The sequence below is a fragment of the Rhinoderma darwinii genome, chromosome 2, assembly GCF_050947455.1.
Source record: "Rhinoderma darwinii isolate aRhiDar2 chromosome 2, aRhiDar2.hap1, whole genome shotgun sequence".
Taxonomy (NCBI): domain Eukaryota; kingdom Metazoa; phylum Chordata; class Amphibia; order Anura; family Rhinodermatidae; genus Rhinoderma; species Rhinoderma darwinii.
In genome coordinates this window covers 31,015,917-31,030,082 of record NC_134688.1, presented here as the reverse complement: position 1 = coordinate 31,030,082, position 14,166 = coordinate 31,015,917, and the positions used below count along the sequence as shown (strand labels likewise).

General features: G+C 47.6%; 1 protein-coding gene across 1 annotated transcript in view; it reads left to right on the top strand.

Moving 5' to 3' along the window:
* Positions 1 to 14,166, top strand: part of PGR (progesterone receptor) — a 97,323-nt gene that overhangs the window by 12,938 nt on the left and 70,219 nt on the right. The gene's annotated exons all lie outside the window — the stretch shown is intronic.

Sequence of the window (14,166 nt, the reverse complement as noted above, 5' to 3'; positions counted from 1 at the left end):
TGGTTTAGAAAAAAATAATTTCAACACCTTATTAGGACAATTATGAGCAAAAAGAGGGGGGTCCCTAATACTGAGCCCGGAGTGGCTACAAAAATGTGTTTATCTCTGGAGGACCAAGCATGTTCATGCATTACAGACAGCCTACTGATTTTAATTGGCACCTTGTAATTCTTCATTTCTCCTGTGGTGGCACTGTAGGGGAGCTAAGCACTTGGTATCAGATTTCCCCACTGATTACAGCGGATCACTAAAGGTCTCAGTATTTATAAAATAATTTATAAATGGTACAGCACTTATCTCATTTTCAGGGAACACTTCAAGCAAAAAGGGATTGGCAAAAGGACAAACCCTTTAACTTTCTTATATCTCCATGGGCTTAAGTATTTAGCCCCCCCCCCCCTCTTTTGTTTTACCCTTTAGTGACTATGCATGTGCGGGCACTTTTTCTCTAGGAACAGGAACAGAACAGGATACCTCCCAATCTTGGGATTGGTAGGTGTCCCAGTGGCCAAACTCCACTGATCTCACTTTTTTTACTTATCTGATCAATATTCCATAACAGTTTCCGTTAGTTTGTCCCCCAACCCTACTGTTTAAGGCACAGTTAAAAAATAAATAAAAAAATCATACGTTTACCTAGTAATCTATAATCAAGCTCTGGTTCCTGTCAGCCAAACTTTTAGATATACTCCTAAACATATTCTACATACCTAGTGTCATCTGCAAAAAAGTATGTTCTTGATATTTTTTATTTAACGCCTTAAAGAGGTTTTTCCATCAGGGACATTAATGGCATATCCACAGGATGTGCCATAAATGTCAGATAAATGCGGGTCACACCTCTGGGACCCGCACCTATCTCTAGAATGGGGCCCCCTAAACCCCGTTCTACCTTTCTGTGTTCCCACTGCCGCTTGTGATTTCCGATTTCTACTTAAATGGTCAGAAATCACAAGTGGCAGCGGGAACACAGAAATGCAGAACAGGGTGGGACCCGCATCTATCTGACATTTACGGCATATCTATCCTGTGGATATGCCATAAACGTACCTTAATTTTATTATTCCGGCGTTATGATTGTGGAAACGCTTAAAGAAAAAAAATATATATTTTTTTTACTGTCAACATTTTTTTTTTTAAAATAAACTTTAATGAACTTATTGTTAGGCCTCCTGCTGCCATGGCAGGTGATCGGCTGACAGAAGGAGCCCCCTTCCTATGTCAAACACTTTAGATGTCACGGTCGCTATTGACCGTGGCATCTAAGGAGTTGAACTGCCAGGGTCGGATTTATTTAGCACACGACCGTGACGTACATTTTTTCATAGGCCGTTAAGGGGTTAATTAAGTTATGACACAGCTCCCTAACTATGTAAATTGTAATCTGCACCTTGAGCTCTTCAGATAGGGTACTCTCTGTTATTTTCAAGGATGAATGTAATGGTAAGCACATTCCTTTGAAGTCAGATATGGCAGAAAAAACTTTAATAAGAGAAAAGTTCACAGTGATTGCCGACATTTTAGTCTTGGTCTTAGACATACGGGTTTTAGGCTGCGTACACACTAGTATATGAGGGCCATGGTCTCGCTTCTCATGACCTGCCTAGGTAGAGTCGTGTGTTAACCTTAAACCATACTATCCCCCACCCCCATTTAGTAACGACACATGACACCGAGGTTGGATGTGAAATGGCCACAGCAGCCGTTTATTAATTTCACAGTTTTATAAAAACAATTTAAATCCGAAACATTCGGATAACTAGTTAGGAATCCACCAGAGAATTCCTCCTAATAATTCACATGACCCAACATGGGTCAGAATCATAAATAACAATTAAACGTTAACATTAACCCGAGCAGAGGAAGTCCTTGAAGCCCCTTCAGATGTTCCTTTCAAGAACACACCGAATTAGCCATCTGCAAACCACTAATTACCTCCAGCCGTAAACCAGCTCGGAAGCACCGTTCACCTCTGCAGATGGCTCCAACCACTAGAAGTCCACTTCAAGGGGATAACACCCGATGAAGCCCTCAAGTGATATACCGACCACTAGAAGTCCACTTCAAAGGGATAACACCCGATGAAGCCTTCAAGTGACATACCTTCTACCAGAAGACCACTTCAAAGGGATAACACCCGATGAAGTCTTCAACCATGTACCTTTTTTGGGGGACGCATACCCCCGATGCGACCCCCCCACCATTTTGTACTGACTGGCCTCAAGGACTCCCCCCGCCAGCTGCCATGACAACAGAACCTACTCCGGAAAAAAGAAAAACATGTTAAATAAGCACACAAAATAAAACAAAACGCTCATAGACAGACGTACATAAGACCTAAGGAGTAACAAAACAAGGGTGGGAGGGTGGGAGCTTTGCTTAATGTGTGTTACTCCTCCCGCTGCTTCCGGCTCAATGCCGAGAAACAGCGGGAAGCGCAGTAACGGCCCCCCCGCCCCCCTTAACTCCTCCCCGTCCCTCCTTCAGCTCCTTCAACTTTCCCTGACCTCGTAACATTAACCCTTTCCCTACCAGGACGGTCATGTCGGCTTCCCTTAAGCCTGCAGCTGCGTCCAGCCTCTTCTTGACCTGCCTAGGTAGAGTCGTGTGTTAACCTTAAACCATACTATCCCCCACCCCCATTTAGTAACGACACATGACACCGAGGTTGGATGTGAAATGGCCACAGCAGCCGTTTATTAATTTCACAGTTTTATAAAAACAATTTAAATCCGAAACATTCGGATAACTAGTTAGGAATCCACCAGAGAATTCCTCCTAATAATTCACATGACCCAACATGGGTCAGAATCATAAATAACAATTAAACGTTAACATTAACCCGAGCAGAGGAAGTCCTTGAAGCCCCTTCAGATGTTCCTTTCAAGAACACACCGAATTAGCCATCTGCAAACCACTAATTACCTCCAGCCGTAAACCAGCTCGGAAGCACCGTTCACCTCTGCAGATGGCTCCAACCACTAGAAGTCCACTTCAAGGGGATAACACCCGATGAAGCCCTCAAGTGATATACCGACCACTAGAAGTCCACTTCAAAGGGATAACACCCGATGAAGCCTTCAAGTGACATACCTTCTACCAGAAGACCACTTCAAAGGGATAACACCCGATGAAGTCTTCAACCATGTACCTTTTTTGGGGGACGCATACCCCCGATGCGACCCCCCCACCATTTTGTACTGACTGGCCTCAAGGACTCCCCCCGCCACCGCGAAACAGGCCTTGACCACCTTAAGCCTGTGAGTTCCTCCACACCACCACCGCCCTTTCTATGCCTTCTGCTATAGCCAAGCTCCAAATATCAATGCCAACCTCGGTCAGATGAACCCCGTCACTCCTCCAGAAATTCCCCAATCCTGACTCCAAATCCCTATGCCTCACGCAAATGCCCCCGTTCTTTGCCACAAAACGGGACACCGCCCGGTTAACTTTTATCCGAGCCTTATTGACTCTCTCCACCGATCTAGCTAACCGCCAATGCTTCCTTGGGACTATGTCCGACCACACTACCACCAACTTGGGATAAGATACCCACAAACACAACAAATCATGTTTGATATCCCGCACCAACTCACGAAAAGGGCGGACTCCTAAGTCATTCCCACCCACGTGCAACACTAAAACCTCCGGAACCCTATCAAGCCGCACATATGTCTGGAATTCCGCCAACACCCTGTTCCACGACATACCTCTAAACCCCAGCCAATGCACAACCGCATCCTGTCGCGGAATGCGCAACTGGCGACCATCCGGGCGGACGTCCGCCCTCAAAGCCCCCCAGTGCACGTACGAATGACCCATCAACCACACCAGACAAGGAGGCGAATCTGAAACGGAAAACACAGTTAGGCACCACCATATAACATTTTCAAGCATAAACAACAAAATTACAACATATGGGGGCGGACATAGGACTTAAACCTTTTAGACTCCCAACGACCAATACGCCTCACCCCCTCATCATCCAACCCCCAGCGCCCTGCTTCCGTTGCTACGCCAATCCGGAAGGAATGAGATGAATATGAGCCTGCTGCAACCCCAACCGCCGTCAAACATTTTTTAAAAACAGCTCCAAACTGAAACCTGGACAAGAACGACCCGTCCACATGACGTAACAAAGGCAAATCTGGAGACCCCCTGTTTTTTGTAAAACCCCGCATGCACTCTACTGGGCACATGACCGACCCCGGGAGAGCGAACAAAACTATCAGTTTTCCCTTCCCTAATTGGTCAGTTTTTGATCTACGCAACCATACCTCCAACCGATCTGCAAAAAGGCTCACCTCCCCAGATCTCAGCCCCCCTGCCTGTTTAGTACTTGGCGACACCAACTCACCTACTCTAAATGCTCCGAAGAACGCCAACGAGAAAGCCAACCGAAACAAATCCATTTCATCTGAAGAACGACATACCGATGCCAATGAACCGCCCAACAAGCCCAGCAAAGCAAACGACACCGGCCTTCTACTATCCGCCTCCACCCTACCTCTGCGCAACCCCTTCAAAGCCTGCGATACCAGAAATTCCTTCGATACATCCCGCAAGCCCCGCAACTTAAGCCCAAACGCCACCGCGGATATAAACCGGTTCACCTTCGCTACTGAAAACCCCCCCTCCCAGGCATCCCCTAACCAATACAAAAGTGCCACCAACCTGTCTCTATCCGTATTGACATCACCCAACTCTCTTACCCACTCCTCCCACTGCCTCCAACAAGCAGCATAAGCCCTCCACGTCGTGCGCGCCAAAGACCTTTGTAACAGCTGCTCTACGGGACCGATACCAGATCCCATAGATGATCCGGACACGCCAAACCGAGACGTTCCGCTCCCGGGGCCAATTCCCGAAACCGGTCCCACTGCGAGCGAGAAAGAGCATCAGCAACACAATTCCGTACACCCGGGACATGCACCGCCACCACCCACGCGTTCAGCGACAAACACACCAACACTAAATGTCGCAACAATTGAACTACCGGAGGAGAGGACGCCGTGATGTTATTAATGGCAAGCACCACCCCCATGTTGTCGCAGTAAAAACGGACCTTCTTATCCCTGAGCCTGTCCCCCCAAATGGTAGCCGCCACCACGATGGGAAACAGCTCGAGCAGGGCCAGATTCCGCGTCAATCCACTGGACACCCAGCTAGCCGGCCATTGACCTGCGCACCACGGACCTCCCCCGTAAGCTCCAAAGCCACCCGCCCCAGCCGCATCCGTGAAAATATTCAGATCACTCGTATCCTGCGCTGGGGCCATCCATAGCGAGCGACCATTGTACTGGCCCAAGAAGTCATCCCAAACCTGAAGATCAGCTCGGTGCTCCTCCTTGAGCCTCACAAAATGATGCGGCGCCCGCACTCCCGCCGTTGCCGCCGCCAACCTTCTACCAAACACCCTCCCCATCGGCATAATCCGGCAGGCGAAATTCAACTTCCCCAGCAGCGACTGAAGCTCCCTCAGCGACATTTTCTTCCTTCTACAAGCCCGTCGCACCTCCAGCCTCAAAGCACCCAACTTATCCGCCGGGAGCCGACACTCCATTGCCACCGAGTCAATTTCGATTCCCAAGAAAGAAATCGTCGCTACCGGGCCCTCCGTTTTTTCCGGCGCCAAAGGGATCCCAAAATCCCTCGCCACCTTCTGCAGGGCATGAAGCAAGTTACCGCAAACCGGCGAACCCCCCGGGCCAACGCACAAAAAATCATCTAAGTAATGGATCAACGAATCGACCCCGGATACTCCCCTCGTTACCCACTCCACGAAGCTACTAAACGCCTCGAAGTATGCACAAGAAAGAGAACACCCCATCGGAAGGCACCGATCCACGTAAAAGGCCCCATTCCAAAAACAACCCAACAGCCGTTGGCTTTCTGGATGGACCGGCAACAACCTGAACGCCGCCTCGATGTCGGTTTTTGCTAGCAGCGCCCCCGGACCCGCAGCCCGCACTAACCCCACCGCCTTATCGAATGAGGTATAAACTACGGAACACAACTCGTGATCAATCCCGTCATTTACCGACGAACCTTTGGGATACGATAAATGTTGAATCAAACGAAACTTTCCGGGCTCGCGTTTAGGGACAATACCCAAAGGGGACACAACTAAATCTTTTACCGGCGACTCCACAAATGGCCCCGACATGCGCCCCAACGAAACTTCTTTTAACAACTTTTCCGACACGACTTCCGCATGCAAGTAAGCCGATTTTAAATTTCTCCGCGTAACCGGAACCTCATAAGGAGGCGGAGGAATAACAAAACCAACACTAAACCCTTCATAAAGCAACTTAGCTGCCGCCCTATCCGGATACTCATTTAGATAAGGGGCCATCCTTTCCACCCTCACCGGCGACACCCCCTTGACCAGCCCCGTGCTGGTTCCCGGACCTCTTTTTCCGCAGACATTTTGCCGCCCCGTGTGATGCACCATTACACTCGGAGCACACGTGCTTGAACTTGCACGTGGCCCCAAACTTGCACTGGCCTTCATTGAATTGCCAGCAAAACCCCGCCTTTCCCCCGCCGCTTGGTCCACTCTGACTAGTCTGGCCTCCCTGGCCACCGCTCCCGGGAAAGGGCTGCCTAACCGGAGCCGTAACCCGTAACCAGAGAGCAATATCCTTCTGGTCCCACCGAATCGCCGGCCGAACCGCCTTCCGCTGACGGAATTGCTCATCATATCGCAGCCACGCCTGACCCCCATACGCCCTATGAGCCTCCCCAATAGCATCAAAATAACAAAATAACGCCGAACAATTTTCCGGCGCCTTTTCCCCTATCACACTAGCCAATATGGCGAACGCCTGCGACCAATTAACGAACGTCTGCGGGATAAGCCTATACCGCCGCCGTTCCTCCTCGTCCTTTTTACTCTCATCCCGCTTGCTCTTATCCAAATTGAATTTAGCCAGCGGCAAGAGAGAAAAAATTTCAACATATTCATCTTTCCAGATCCGATCACGCACCTCCTGCTTTAAATGCGCCCCCAACGGACCCTCAAAACAAACATACACCTCCCCCCGAGCACGATCGTCCATGCGCACTCGATCGCCGTCCTTCTGTGCCTCAGTCTGCACCGACACCGCGACCGCCTCTCTAACCGCCACCACAGGACGCGCCTGCAACGATCCCACTTCCCTGGGGCCTTCCCAAACTACCGCAGGGGACACTTCCGTTACTACCGGCGCCGCGGCCCTATCCAGGCGCCCCACCAGCTCCCGTAAGCAACCCACTAAATCTGCCAAACCCGCTCCGTCGCGTCCTCCCGCGCCACTACCGGCCCCCGATGCTATGCTAGCAGCCCCCCCGCCGACACCCGACATAAAAATCGCTGGATAAGACAATAATGGAGTTATACACTCACCGGGCTGCACAGGCGCTGTGTTCCCGTCAGCCGGACCATCCTGACCTCGACGATAGACGTCCAGTTCACCTTCCTCCAGTTCTTCTCTCGCCGACGACTGTCCCTCCCAACGACCTCTTCGGAAAGGGGATGAGGACGCGCTGACCGATGGGCCGGCAACCTGCCGCCCGACCGCCGGGACCCAGACTTCCGACCGGACCTGTTGCCTCGACGTCGCTGCAGATCTAGTCGTCCGTCTAGACGATCCTGACGAAGCCTGCCCCCTGGCCGGAACATCACCATGCGGGGCGGCCGTACCTTGCTCTCGACATCTTCCATCTGATGGGGGAGGGGTGACAGGGAGCCCAGCCTGCGACTCCCTGCTTACCGCCGGACCCCGTCGCGGCCTGGGATTCCTGCCAGGACGCAGGGCCTGGGAAGGGGCGGTCCTCCCAGCTGCCTGGCCTGCAGCGTCCGGGATCGGGCTCCCTCTGCGACGCCGTGTCCGCGGGACTACCTCCGGACTCAGGCGCTCTGGAGGTCGGGACCGCCGAGAGGGACGGGTCGACACAGCCTGCATCGCCGTCACCCCTGCCACCGCTCTCTGCCTGCCCAGCGCAGGAGCGGTTGTTGCCGACTCCCCCCCCGCCGCCATAGCCATGCTCGTAGGGGGGCCGGGGGAGGGGAGCCTGTCCCTTACAACAGACCCCGAACGCCGTGCCCGACGTGGCGAAACGGCGTCCGGGATCCGCGTTAATGCAGCCACGGTCTCCTCCAGCCATCCGGGACCGTGGTGCACAGCAGCGGCGCGCAGCCGCTCTAAAATCAGGGCCTCTGCCATTACTAAAACACCGGGCAACGGGGAGCTTTGCTTAATGTGTGTTACTCCTCCCGCTGCTTCCGGCTCAATGCCGAGAAACAGCGGGAAGCGCAGTAACGGCCCCCCCGCCCCCCTTAACTCCTCCCCGTCCCTCCTTCAGCTCCTTCAACTTTCCCTGACCTCGTAACATTAACCCTTTCCCTACCAGGACGGTCATGTCGGCTTCCCTTAAGGGTATGTTCACACGGCCAAATTTCAGACGTATACGAGGCGTATTATGCCTCGTTTTACGTCTGAAAATATGGCTACAATACGTCGGCAAACATCTGCCCATTCATTTGAATGGGTTTGCCGACGTACTGTGCAGACGACCTGTTATTTACGCGTCGTCGTTTGACAGCTGTCAAACGACGACTCGTAAAAATACAGCCTCGTCAAAAGAAGTGCAGGACACTTCTTTCAGACGTTTTTGGAGCTGTTTTCTCATAGACTCCAATGAAAACAGCTCCAAAAACGAGTTGGTAAAAAAATGAGTTGGTAAAAATGCGAGTTGGTAAAAAACGTCTGAAAAGCAGGGTCTGTTTTCCCTTGAAAACAGCTCTGGATTTTCAGACGTTTTGGTTGACTACGTGTGAACATACCCTAAGCCTGCAGCTGCGTCCAGCCTCTTCTATACATTTTCCATGTTTCCACTCAAGACAATGATTCTTTGCAGCAAGCTTCATTCAATCTAGGAAAGTTTTTTGCGGGAAGGGAAATCTCTAGCTGACACGGCAGCAGAATCAGATTGGCCCACTAAAGTGCCAGGGGATCCACCAGCGGCCCAGGCTCTGACATAATAATGGGCCAGCAGAAGACAACCTCTATGAGGAGCTAATCACTTGCTTCTCGGGTCTTCACCACCCCCTCGTCTTGCCCAGGCCTGTTTATCTAAATCTATATATCTGTCTATCTATCTATCTATCTATCTATCTATCTATCTATCTATCTATCTATCTATCATCTATCTATCTATCTATCTATCTATCTATCTATCTATCTATCTATCTATCTATCCATCCATCCATCCATCCATCCATCCATCCATCCATCCATCCATCCATCCCCCTCTCTCTCTCTCTATCTATCTATCTATCTATCTATCTATCTATCTATCTATCTATCTATCTATCTATCTATCTATCTATCTATCTATCTATCTCATATCTATCTATCTATCTATCTATCTATCTATCTATCTATCTATCTATCTCTCTCTCTCTCTCTCTCTCTCTCTCTCTCTATCTATCTATCTATCTATCTATCTATCTATCGAGCATCACTATTCAGGATCCCAATGGTATGTCGGTAATCCTATTCCGTTAAGAAGAGGTGGAGATGTATGCCTGTGGCCTACTCTTTTGAAGTCTTAGGGCATGTTCACACAGCGCTAAAAAAAAAAGACGTGTAAATGTGTCAAATACGCTAGCGTTTCTTGTGAAGCACTTCTTAAAATACGTGTTTTTTTTTACGCAGTTTCCGCATTTTTTTATTTACGAATTTTGCGCGTGCCTTTTGCGTGTTTTTTGCTGCATAATTAGGACTCCTACAGACTATGGGGACATTTGGAGCGTTTTCAGATTCTTGTTACATTACAATCACAACAGTGTGGGCAACATTCACACAGACCCAAAGGTATGCAGTACCTGTACAACATTCTATACAGTGGCGTAACTACCGCCGTAGCGTCTGCTACGGGGCCCGCGGCATGAGGGGGCCCATGTCGCCTGCCGGCACGGGCCCCCACCATGGCGGGATGCTCCGCTAGCAGCCGCTATGGCTGCTACAGCAGGACGCCACTGAACAGTACGGCAGAGCAGGGAGATATCTCCCTGCTCTGCCATTAAACAAAAGACATGTATCCCCTATCCACAGGATCTCCACAGGACATGTATCCCCTCTCCACAGGATATCCATAGGATAGGGGAGACATGTGTGATCGCTGGTAGCGATAGGGAGAACGGGGGACCGAAAGTCCCCCAAGTTCTCCATCACAAACCTCAGACTTCCGGGGTCTGTGTCGGCAGCTCCGTAGAAATGAATGGATTGCCGGTCGCGCTTGTGCGCATGCGTGACCAGCGCTCCTTTCATTTTTATTGAGCTGCGCAGACTCTCGTTCTCCCTATCAATGCCAGCGATCACACATGTATCCCCTATCCTTTGGATAGGGGATGCATGTTATTTGTAGGACACACTGTAGGACGCATTTTTTGGGGGGGTTGGGGACGATGTATGGCGTTCCCTACAGGGGGGGGGCTGTATGGCGTTCCCTACAGGGGGGGATGTATGGCGTTCCCTGCAGGGGGGGCTGTATGGCGTTCCCTACAGGGGGGGGCGGTATGGCGTTCCCTACAGGGGGGCTGTATGGCGTTCTCTACAGTGGGGGCTGTATGGCGTTCTCTACAGTGGGGTCTGTATGGCGGTATCTACAGGGGGGCTGTATGGCGTTACCTACAGGGGGCTGTATGGCGTTACCTACAGGGGGATGTATGGCGCTATCTACAGGGGGCTGTATGGCGTTACCTACAGGGGGATGTATGGCGTTACCTACAGGGGGCTGTATGGCGTTACCTACAGGGGGATGTATGGCGCTATCTACAGGGGGCTGTATGGCGTTATCTACAGGTGGCTGTATGGCATTACCTACAGGGGGGCTGTATGGCGTTATCTACAGGGGGCTGTATGGTGTTACCTACAGGGGGGCTTTATGGCGTTACCTACAGGGGGGCTGTATGGCGTTATCTACAGGGGGGGCTGTAAAAAAGGCAATCTCTACAAGGGGGGGTGGTTGTGTGACACCCAGGGGAGGGGGGCCCCAGTCAAAAGTTTGCTATGGGGCCCAGTCTTTCCTATTTACGCCCCTGATTCTATACACTGCAAAGTGTTATCATACTCTACTATACACCAGTTATAATTAACATACGTCTCACAGGACACGTTGCTGGCTAGGTGATAATCAATGTGGTATCAAAACCTCCATAGGTTTCAAGGTATAGTACAAGATAGAAACTCCAACATAAATATTATATACTGAGAAAAAAGGAGTCAAATACTATAATTTATCAAAAAAATGTAGAAACTGTATTTACTAAATACATATAAAAACTACAGAGGATCTAAAAACAGAGTCTTTATCTGGACCACCTTCGGAGTCAAAGTGACACCACATATACAATGCAAAATACAAAATACAGGTTGTTTACATAGTCGGCATTGCCACAGCAAAGGATAAACACTTATTGTCCACACAAAGCATATTCCTTCTCCAAGTCACAGACCACCACTGCTGATCAAAAGGGTCGGTAGTCAGTATGTGACCTAGATATACTCATGGACTGGGAAGGTTGTATAAGCACTTCACTTCTGTCCACTATATAAACTGGGCATAGACAAATTATCTGCACCCCTTGGGAAAGCTGTATTAGCGAAACGCGCGTCGGGGCGCTACCTCACCATCTGGGTCACGTAACTACACCGCATACTATGGGTAAGACACTGACAAATTTATTTACTAGGCTCTTCAGTTGCTTATACAACCTTCCCAATCCATGAGTATATCTAGGTCACATACTGACTACCGACCCTTTTGATCAGCAGTGGTGGTCTGTGACTTGGAGAAGGAATATGCTTTGTGTGGACAATCAGTGTTTATCCTTTGCTGTGGCAATGCCGACTATGTAAACAACCTGTATTTTCTATTTTGCATTGTATATGTGGTGTCACTTTGACTACGAAGGTGGTCCAGATACAGATTCTGATTTTAGATCCTCTGTAGTTTTTATATGTATTTAATAAATACATTTTCAAAATTTTGTCGATAAATTATAGTATTTGACTCCTTTTTTCTCAGTATATAATATACTTCAGTTATAGTAGTTGGCAAAACTATTATTAATTGCAAGTTAACCCCTTAAGGACACAGCCAGTTTTATTTTTCCGTTTTTGTTTTTTTTCTCCCCACATTTCAAGAGCCATTTCAAGTTGTATTTTTTAATGGTACCATTTAATGTACAGAGAAACTTTAAAAAAATGAATTTCTGGGTTGGAATTGAAATAAAACACAGCAACTCTGGCATTATATTTTTTTGCTTTGTTTATATTGGGTTCACTGTGCGGAAAAAGTGACATTAAGTTTATTCTGTGACACAAAATTTATACATATTTTTTAGTGTTTAATTACTTTTAAAAAACAATTTGTAAAAAATGATTTTGGTGTCCCGACTCCTGATATTCTGAGACCCATAACTTTTTTATTGGTTTGTAGCTGGTGCTATGTGAAGGCTTGTTTGAATTTTTTTTTGGGTTCTTTTTAACTTTTTACTTATTTTTTTTTTTTTTTCATCTTATGAAACATATTTATAACTTTTTTTTAGTCCTCATTAGATTACTTATGCAATAAACTGAGATACTTATGTATGGCAGTGTATTGGATTTTCTGGTCTCTTGACAATTTGGAGACAGAAGCCAGACCCAGAGGCCTTCACTAGTCCTCTGGCTGCTATAGCAACTGATCGGCTCCCAGCGATTTTGTTGCAGGGGGCAGATCAGGGGACAGAGAAAGATCTCTCTCTTTCTGTCTAACCACTCAGATGCATGGTCACTATAGACCATGTCATCTGAGGGGTTAAACGAGAAGGATGAAAATGATCTCCGTTTCCGACCTTCGCAGGCATGCGTTATGTGAATGAAACAGCCTGCGCCACACTGCAACGGTGCACATTCGCTGCCAACTGTCCACTGTAATTTTTTATTACAATGTTACAAGTTATACTTGATAAATGTTGCCACCTATTTGCTACCATTTGGGCACAGACTAAAGTTTACATATACAGTGGATATAAAAAGTCTACACCCCCCTGTTAAAATGACAGGTTTTTGTCATGTTACAAAGTCAGTACAAGATGAATCATTTCAGAACTTTTTCCACCTTTAATGTGACCCATAATCTGTACAATTCCATTGAAAAACAAACTGAAATGTTTTAGGGTGGAAAAAAACCAACTAAAATAATGTGGTTGCATAAGTGTGAACACCCTCTTATAATTGTGGATGTGGTTGTGTTCAGAATTAGCCAATCACATTTAAACTCATGTTAAATAGTAGTCAGTACACAGCTGCCATTATTTAAAGTGATTCTGAGTAACCCCATATAAAGTTCAACTGTTCTATTAGGTTTTTCCTGACATTTTCTTTGTTGCATGTGACAGCAAAAGCCATGGTCCGTAAAGAGCTTACAACACATCAAAGGGATCTGATTGTTGAAAGGCATCAGTCAGAAGAAGGGTACCAAATAATTTCCAAGGCATTAGATATACCATGGAACATACCTAACTTCCGATCCATGCAAACTCCTCATTGTGATGATGCAGTGAGGAGGAACAGGGGTCTCTTTTATATAGCAACATGGGTCAGCAGTAATAAGTGGGGACTTCTAAACCTTAAGGATGCAGCCAGTTTTGGCCTTCAGGACGCAGCCCCATTTTTCAAATCGGAAATGTTCCTCCTACCCCTGCTAGTGGTAAAATTTGGTCAATACATTCTGTCTTTACTTGTAAAAAATGTCAACATTTTGAGTAAATTCAAAAATTTTTGCATTTTTCAACATTTTTACTTCTCTGCTTTTTACCACACAAAAGAGTTATTAATTCACATTTACCATATGTGTACTTTATGTTGCATCCCTTTTGAATGTCTTTTTTTTTTTTTTTTTTTAAGGACGTTAGAAGTCTTATAAGTTTACCAGCAATTTTTCTCATTTTCAGAAATTTTTCCAAAACCTATTTTTTTAGTTTGGGAGTGACTTTAAAGGGATTATATATTAGAAACGACAATGAATCACCCTATTTTAAAAAAAACTGCACTTAATATATTCAAAACAGCTTTTAGGAAGTTTGTTAAACTTTTAGGTGCTTCACAGGAATAAAGGCAATGTAGTGGGGAA